Source organism: Somniosus microcephalus, chromosome 7 (genome assembly GCF_052327205.1).
Source record: "Somniosus microcephalus isolate GS21.2 chromosome 7, FLI_Smic_1.0, whole genome shotgun sequence".
Lineage (NCBI taxonomy): Eukaryota > Metazoa > Chordata > Chondrichthyes > Squaliformes > Somniosidae > Somniosus > Somniosus microcephalus.
Genome location: NC_140993.1, coordinates 54499357 through 54508546, shown reverse-complemented (window position 1 = coordinate 54508546; position 9190 = coordinate 54499357).

The window sequence follows — 9190 nt, the reverse complement described above, 5'->3', positions numbered from 1 at the left end:
TCCAGATCATTAGTAAAAAAATTCTCCTTCTGGATTATGTGCTCAAGTCTATGGATTGGGACTTAAAGTCACACCCTTCTGACGCAGGAGAGATCATGCTACATCTGAGCCAAGGCTGTAGTCATCTTATTGTTATTTTGAGGGTCTTGCTATATGCAAAATGGCTGCCATGTTTACCCACATGAAAATAGTCACTGCATTTCAAAGTAATCTGTTGAATTTGAACTGCTTTTAAACATTCTCAGAGATGTGATAAGCTGCTATATAAATGGAGCTTTAACATCTGATAGAACAAGCTGAGGGGTTTAGCTCATTGGAAGGACAATGTAACACTCCCTCCATACTACATTGGAGTGCCTTCCTATATTATGATCTGAAATCCCAGTATGGGACTCGAATTCACAACCTTCAACCTCAGAAGCAAGAGCATTACTAACTGTGCCAAACTAACACACATTGCATCACAACAATTGCTGCATCCATTCCAGTGATGTGGCCTTGGGGCCTCAACTTGTGGCAAATGGAAACCTTGTTCCCTCATGTACTTTTAAGTCTTTTTTCATGGGCAGCCCAGCGAATACCTCGAAAGTTTACTCAAGAAACACAACAATCGATGTCCTGGTTCTTGAAGAAACACACATCCCACACATCCGCCAGTTGGACTATTGACGGAACTGAAAGTCAGTACTACAGTATTTACATTCCTTTTCTTGCTCCCTAACAAAAGAAAACAAGGACATTTTACGAGCAGGCGGGGCTAGCTAGGCCTCCACAGAGCAAGTGAAAGGTGTCACATTAAACTATATCCCATCAGTTCATGGTAGAGAGTGACCCTTGAGTAAACTGTGACCTGCAGCAAAAAAAAACCACTCTGATCTGGACAGCACTGAAATTGGTTGACATTCTGAGGTGGAACTAGTATAAAAAGACTAGTCCTTGGCTTCCCAATTACTCAGTTTGAAAGTGTGATTGCTGGTGTGGGACTAACCCATACAGTCCAGGGAGATCCCAGGGTCGATCCCAGGTCTGTGCTCTTAGCTGAGATTGCAATAGCCTTTCACCATTCCAAGGCTGCAGAGGACTCGCCTTGCTTATGGCTACCCAGTCACTTCTGCTGGAAGGTGAGCATAAGCATAAGGTTCTGTTGTGTTGGCTCCCCACAATATTCAAAAGGATGCTGTATTGAAAAAGTTAATGGAACTAAAATTGGAAAGGTACTTATAGGGTTATACCTGCAAGAGGACACAGCTAGAGCTGAGAGCACTGCAGAGTGAGCTGGCAGTGGAGTGACATGGGAACAAAGTAAGAACTTCTGAAACTAAAAGGAATAAGTATTTTCAAAGAAAGTATTTGAAAAGATAAAGGGAAGTGTGAGTTCAGTAGAGAACTGCAGTTGAAGTGTTTGCACCAGCATAGGCCTGATGGGCCGAATGGCCTCCATCATTTCTCTAAATTCTATGAATTGAATAACCTTCAAACACTTACTCCACGAAGCTCACAAGTGAAGAATGCTCTCTTAGGTGGGATACCTGAGGGAAACCAGTGCTTGTGGAACCACAGTTCAACAAGATGCAGAACCCTCAAGGTTCATTGGCTTCATATCTGAGCATTAGGTAAAACTGGCAATGTATACTGATGATAAAAAGCACAGAGATTTTCTTAGTTTTGGTTTCCTGTTCTGCAGAAACTGGTGGTTCTAGTTGCTGTCCAATTTAGTCTGATAAAACAAGCTTTGAGAAATAATAGACTCTGAACTCTTTCATAAGACCCCAGAGGATTTATCATAGAATCACAGGGGTGAATTTTCCAGGGGGTCAGCGGGCGGGATCGGTGGTGGGATGGGTGGGAAAGTGTTTTTTTTTGACAGCGGTTTGGGACCCCGCTGTCAACCCACTGCCACGTGTTTTTCCCAATGTCGGGTCTGTCAGTGCTGAGCAGACCCGACAGGCAGCGGCGGGGGATCCAATTAATCCCATTATTGCCTTGTTGACTGATGATTAACTGGCTTCTTTAACTTACCTTTTCACTATAACTTCATGGCCATGGGAATCACGCTGTTCGGGACCACGGCTGTCAACCTGAGGCGGGAGTTCAGTGGCCATTTTTCCAGCTGATTCCTTGACAGCTTCAAATGTACAGTAAAAGGTCCCACCTGACATATCATCACTTTCCTCAGCCACAAGCTGTTTCTCAGGCCGCGATTTTATTTCAGGAGGCGGCTTGGAGTCGGGTTGCGTGGAGGGCGGGGTCCGGACCCACTGCCGGCTGGATCAGCTCCGGTTTTGAAAATTTTATTCAATTAACTTGTTAAGTTAATTGGGGTGTGCTGGCCAGTCCAATGACTGGGATCGGGTCTGTTAGCCACCTCTGATGACGTCATTATTGCAGATGCTTTTAATGGTCCCATGCAGCCGCAGCCTTTCAGCTCTTGATTCTGCTGGTTTGTGCATGTGTGAGAGCAAGAATGAGTGCTTCCAGAGGCAAGGCAGCTCCACGCTTCAATGAGGAGTCCCTCCAAGCTCTTGTTGAGGCAGTAAGAGGGTGCAGGGAGATTCTCTTCCCACCGCATGGCCGGAGGAAGCCTCCTCAGCAAACCAAGGCAGCCTGGCTGCGCATTGCTGAGGGGGTCAGCACAAGGTCCATTTGTTCACGCTCCTGGATCCAGTGCAGGAAACACTTTAATGATCTTCTGCGATCATCAAAAGTGAGTATCCCATCACACTTACCTTCAATCTGCTTCCCATCTCTTCTCATCACCAGCACTCTGCTTTGTAAGCCTGCTCCTCCACACCCCACCTTACCCTTACTTCCCTTGCACCCTTACCTATTCACCTCTCTCTCTGTACTGAATCACTTCACCATCCTGCCTATGCACCCCTTAGACTCGCTCTCACTGTTATGCATTGAAAACAACTAACAATGCACAGGGAGCTAGCTTCCTCTTGGCACCTCACTCCATCTTGGTCTCCCTCTAAGCTTCTATATTAGGGATTCGTCACACTCACTCCATCACTGTGGTTGAAACTCTGCTTGTGTCCCTCCTTGCAGGAAAAGATAGCCCATAATAAGAGGGAGAGAGCTCAGACAGGAGAAGGCACACCAACCCTTGCAACATTGACAAGTGCTGAGGAGGCAGCACAAGAACTCGTCGGAGGTGGCGACGATCCGGAAGTGGGCGATGGAGAGACGGGCGCACTAGACGAAGCTGGTGACAGAATAGAGCTTCATCCCTCTCATTTACATTTAATGATTGACTGCACTGGCATATGATGTTCATAGAGATTCCCTTTGTATCATCTGCACAAAAGAATGTGTCTGCTACATCAAAATCAGATGTCTAACTCATGTGTTTACTCTCCCACAGGACCATCGAGTGCCCCCATCCCCACTTTCCAGGATGAAGAGCCAGACGACTCCTCAGAGGAACCTGTAGCCTCTGAGGGAGCAGCGTCACCAGGACTCAGCGCACCCAGCACCAGCGCAGAAATGCCCACCTCGGCGGGGCTCTCGCGACTGAGAGTAATGTTGTCACCTGGTGTATCACAGCTCACAAGTGAGCATCACCAGATGGTGGAGACAGCGACAGCAGTGGAGAGTCCTCGGTGGAGGTCGCAGGACTCTCCTAGCTCTGCTCAGCTGCATGTTGACCCTCTGCCTCTGGGACCATCCAGAAAGAGAGCGGTGCTGGAACTCCAGGAACAAGAGCAGGAGTCTCTGGAAGGGTTTGCCTCCAGGGTAAGTGTGAGTGAGCAGAGAAAGGAGGAGTTTATCTCTAACATGAGCACTGCCTTTGTGGAGGCAATGGCGCATGAACGTACCTCCATGGATAGGATGGCAAGCTCCATGGATAGGATGGCAACCTCCATGGAGGACATAAGTCGCCAGAGCAACGAAAACATGGTGACTGTTCAAAATAGATTGTCATCTCTGGAGGAGAGATGGGCAGCTATTGAGAATAGACACCAGAGCTTCATGGACATCCTTGTTATGAGCACTGCCAGTACAGATACAGGTCCTCATGTCCCCACTGATGTGCAGCAAAGTGCCCTCCAGCCACTTGTTAGCACTAAAGTGTAGCTGACCCATGAGAGGGATGTTGGTGGCAGCCAACAAGAAAGTGTGGGCTCCTCTCCAAGCGCTCATACGACCAGGCCACTGTGGAGCCCTCGCTCAGAGACCCACTTTGCAGACCCAATAGAGATGGCCATTTCAGCCCCTGCACAGCCGCAGGAAGAGCAGACTGTTGCAGAGCCCTCACAGGCTCCCAAATCTAGAGGATGCCCACCAACGGCGCCTAAGCAGGCGCAGCATCCAAGTGAGCAAGGTGCCTCTACATCTGCTGAAGCCACAGGGGAATCATCACGTAGAAGCACGTGTATGAGGAAGATAAAGCACAAATAGTCACAAGGGGACTCACTTGGGTGTTTTGTCATGAATTTTCTGCTTCTACTTAAGAGTTTGCATTGTGATCCTTTTGTTAATGTAGTAAACAAAAGTGATGACAAACAGTTGAATGTGTTGGCTATATGTTCTGGGAAATGGCAAATGTGCATTGAAGCCTCAGGGCGACTTGCAATTGTAATGATGATACTGAAAATGTTAGGAAAGAACTGGTTATAGCAGAGATGATGCTGGAGGAAGGTCGCCTACAATTACAGAACAATATGGTAGCCACCTATGGTCAAAGAGTAAGCTTGTACGAATGTGACATGGCAGTGTGCATACCCTGCTTGATGGGCAGCAGTGAACTGGAGGGATACTGCATTAGTCACAACAGGGCCCACAAGGCGCGCCTCCTCCTCCTCCTCCTCTTCTTCCTCTTCTTCCTCGTCCTCCTCCTCCTTTTCCTCGTCCTCCTCCTCTTCTTCCGAGGATGCTCTGCGCTGAGCCACGCGGCTGCTGCTCCTCAGATTATGACGACCAGGATGAAAGGAAATAAATGGAGCCCATACCGCTGGTAGCTATCTCAGTCAAGGAATGGAGGTTGTGAGCACTCAGACAAAGTGGCCAGAGGGGGTTCCAAGGAGCTGAAAAAGCAGATGGATGTCAGACTCTAACCTCATAAGATTAATTGAGCACCAAATTGTCTCCCAAACATCAAGCCACTAAGTTGTGGCATGTGAAAGAATGAGACCTTGCAGGACCGCTGTAAAGCTGCTCGAGCAGCTGTCAACTATTGAGGTCCAAGGTGAACGCGCCTCCATTCACCAGGCGTAGAAACATGGAAACATAGAAAAATAGGAGCAGGAGTAGGCCATTCGGCCCTTCGAGCCTGCTCTGCCATTCAATATGATCATGGCTGATCCTCTATCTCAATACCATATTTCCGCTCTCTCCCCATAACCTTTGATGCCTTTTGTGTCTAGAAATCTATCTATCTCCTTCTTAAATATATTCAGTGACTTGGCCTCCACAGCCTTCTGTGGTAGAGAATTCCACAGGTTCACCACCCTCTGAGTGAAGAAATTTCTCCTCATCTCAGTCCTAAATGTCCTACCCTGTACCCTGAAACTGTGACCCCTCATTCTAGACCCCCCAGCCAGGGGAAATATCCTCCCTGCTTCCAGTCTGTCTAGCCCTGTCAGAATTTTATACGTTTCAATGAGATCCCCTCTTATTCTTCTAAACTCAAGTGAATACAGGCCTAGTCGCCCCAATCTCTCCTCATACGACAGTCCTGCCATCCCAGGAATCAGTCTGGTGAACCTTCGCTGCACTCCCTCTGTGGCAAGTATATCCTTTCTTAGGTAAGGAGACCAAAACTGCACACAGTACTCCAGGTGTGGTCTCACCAAGGCCCTGTACAACTGCAGTAAGACATCCTTGCTCCTGTACTCAAATCCTCTTGCAAAGAAGGCCAACATATCATTTGCCTTCCTAACTGCTTGCTGCACCTGCATGTTTGCTTTAAGTGACTGGTGTACAAGAACAGCCAAGTCCCTTTGTACATCAGCATTTCTCAATCTATCACTATTTAAATAGTACTCTACTTTTCTGTTTTTCCTACCGAAGTGGATAACTTCACATTTATCCACGTTATACTGCATCTGCCATGTATTTGCCCACTCACTCAACTTGTCTAAATCGTCTTGAAGCCTCTTTGCATCCTCCTCACAACTTACAATCCCACTTAGTTTCGTGTTGTCAGCAAACTTGGAAATATTACATTTGGTTCCCTCATCCAAATCATTGACATATATTGTGAATAGCTGGGGCCCAATCACTGATCCCTGCGGTACCCCACTAGTCACCGCCTGCCACCCCGAAAAAGACCCATTTACTCCTACTCTCTGTTTCCTGTCTGTTAACCAATTTTCAATCCATGCCAGTATATTACCCCCAATCCCATGTGCTTTAATTTTGCACACTAACCTCTTATGTGAGACTTTATCAAAGGCCTTCTGAAAATCCAAATACACCACATCCACTGGTTCTCCCTTATCTAGTTACCAGTTACACCCTCAAAAAACTCCAGTAGGTTTGTCAAACACAATGGGGGGAAAATTCAGTTGTTTCCACCTCCCGTTAGCACCTTAAGAGGGCGCTAATGGGGCGCAAAGCAACTAGCGCCCGGGCGCGGCGATGTTTGCGCCGCTCGCGAAATTAACCAGACATTTTGCGGCAGCGCTAAACACTACCGCCACGATCTCCTGCGCCGGCAGATCGTGACGTCAGTCGAGTGCGCAATGCCCCGGTAGTGCCTCGGACCGGATATTGAGTGGCGCCCCCTGCCTTACTGCCTACTGCTAGCAATGACAGGTTGAGGGGAACGTTGTGCAGTCAGAAAGGGACTGGGGGAGCGCTATTTAAATGCGACCGCTTCCTGCCTTTTCTTGTTGGTGACATTTTTTCACCACGCATTCTGAGAGGGAGAGAGAGACTTCTGGAGAGATTCAACGCTGTGTGAAGGAGTTTTGGGTACTGAGCAGCACTTTGCAGGTTCATTTTGATTTGCCCTTCCTTGTATCGATTTAGAAGAGCCTGTGGGGGCTGCACTCTGAGCTCTTTCCCTGGGTCTCTCCATTGTTCTTTCCAGCAGATTTGATGTACAGGTCTCTCCAGGCCGAGATTCAAGGCTGCAATGAGCAGGTTGTGGATGGAGAGCAAAATCAACCCTCCCCTTTAAGATAAAAACAGAAAATGCTGAAGAAACTCAGCAGGTCAAGCAGTAGCTGTGAAGAGAGAAACAGAATTAATGTTTGAGGTCAATGACCTTTCGTCAGAACTCCCCTTTAAGAACTGGCCGGCACCAGTGTGCCTGTGTTCCATTGTTGACTGACATCACATGAGCTTCGCCAGCGCTCTGAGGTAGCACCTCGCTCCTCGGCCTTTGCGCCTTAAGACAGGTGTGAAGCGCCTGATTTAGCGCTCCAATCACCTCCAGGGGCGAGAAAAGCCAAGTTTGCCGTCGGAGGCGCTAATTAGCGCCAGGCACTAAATTTTGCGCACAGCCAATAATGGCGCCCCAAACGGGGCGATACTGAATTTTTCCCCCAATTTCCCTTTCATAAATTCATGTTGACTGTAGGGGGTGATGTGTGTGCCCAGTTAGCTTCACCTCTGACTGTCCCTTGAGTGGTTCGAATCGCTCCCACACCCCTGGGTTCTAGACACCGGACTTAGGTACAGGCGGCGATACAGAAAATCGAGTAGGCAAAGTGGTTTAGTGTAAGAAAACCAAAATTTTATTAAAAGCAGAATAATACGATCTTAAGGAAAATTACTGGTATGAAAAATACAGGCATAAACAATTACACTTATGGGAATGGGGAACACACGGCACATCGAGGGAAAAGAACTACATTAACAATCCCCTTATCCCTAATCTACCCCCTATACCTAACTAGATTAAGCTATGAGGGGCCAGGAATTCATGCAAACCAATCCAAAACCTGTTGCTTTAACGGTTGTGAGTTTTGGGGTCTGTTCCTGCTGTCCTTTGGGGTATCCTGTCGCCACATGGTCTCAGGGCGCGGCGCGGAAGTTGTTGATGCGAAGCACCCTCCTTTTCCTCAGCTACCATCGTCATCTCGTCGCGATGGGTTTTCTTCTTCCTCTCCCTCGGGTGGTCGTCGGCGGTATCGTTACGGTCGGGGGTCGGTTGGCGGGTTTTTACTGCTTAAATGATTTCACTATCCAAGCTTCAAATGCCAGTTTATTCTTTAACTGGGCTATTATTGTCCATGTGACAAACGCCAGCTTATAACTAGGCTGTATGTCTCGATTCTTCTACCCATCCTTTGAATGCCAGCATATTCTTAAATTGGGGTTACACTATACTTCAATTTATTCACCAAACACCAGCTTATAACTGGGCATTGGTCCCCAAATGCGTCTTTCCGCTGCCCTTCTCTGCCTTTAACGGCTTACCTTCTTCTTCGCCTCGTCTCGTCTGGTCTGCCCGTTTGTGGCCTGTGTGATTTTGAACTCGGGTCTCGTTCTCCTCCTGCATTTGGCCCTGGTGTAATGGGCGTTCTTGGTTGTTGAGCGGCGCAGGGAGCGGGAAGAGCGCCCGCCACGAGGCCAGGGCATGAGAACGAGAGGCAGCAGGCCAAGGCCACAGGCAAGAGATAAGAGCGATAAGAGCCAAGAGAGCGATTGCTACTGATGGGCCTACAATTATACCCGTTCTCCAACTTTTTATCTGCGCACCAAATCAGGTCAGTCCTTTGTTTTAACTTTTGGCGGGCTTGTTTAAATGATTACAACCATTTATTTTAACGACTTGTGGAGTGGTTGTCTCCGGGTCTAATGGCCCCAATATCCTGGTTGTTTGTCATGGATGAAACTTAATTGTCCCCATCCTGACTTGATGGCTACTGTGAGCTGTTACCGATTAAATATGCAGAAACCTAATGGCCTCGATTCTAGGCCCATTCTAGCTTGATTTGTTACAAGTTGAGTGAATGCATATTCTGTGTTTACTTTGGCTGGCTGGCTCCAGAGAGTCCTTTTTACAGATTCCTGCATTTTAAGTTTCGTCTCCGGGCCTGCCTGTCTGCAGAGCCCTGTTTTAAAAAACCCTGTCGGTTTTGGTCACGAGATTACAGAAGCCATTTTGGGTACTCTGGTTTTAATAACTTGTCCAAACAGGGTCCCTTGATCCATAATTTGGAGAGTGCGGGAATTTTGAGAACCCTGCACTTACATGACTTTGTCTAATTCCGTTGATATTTGTGTTTAGATGAAG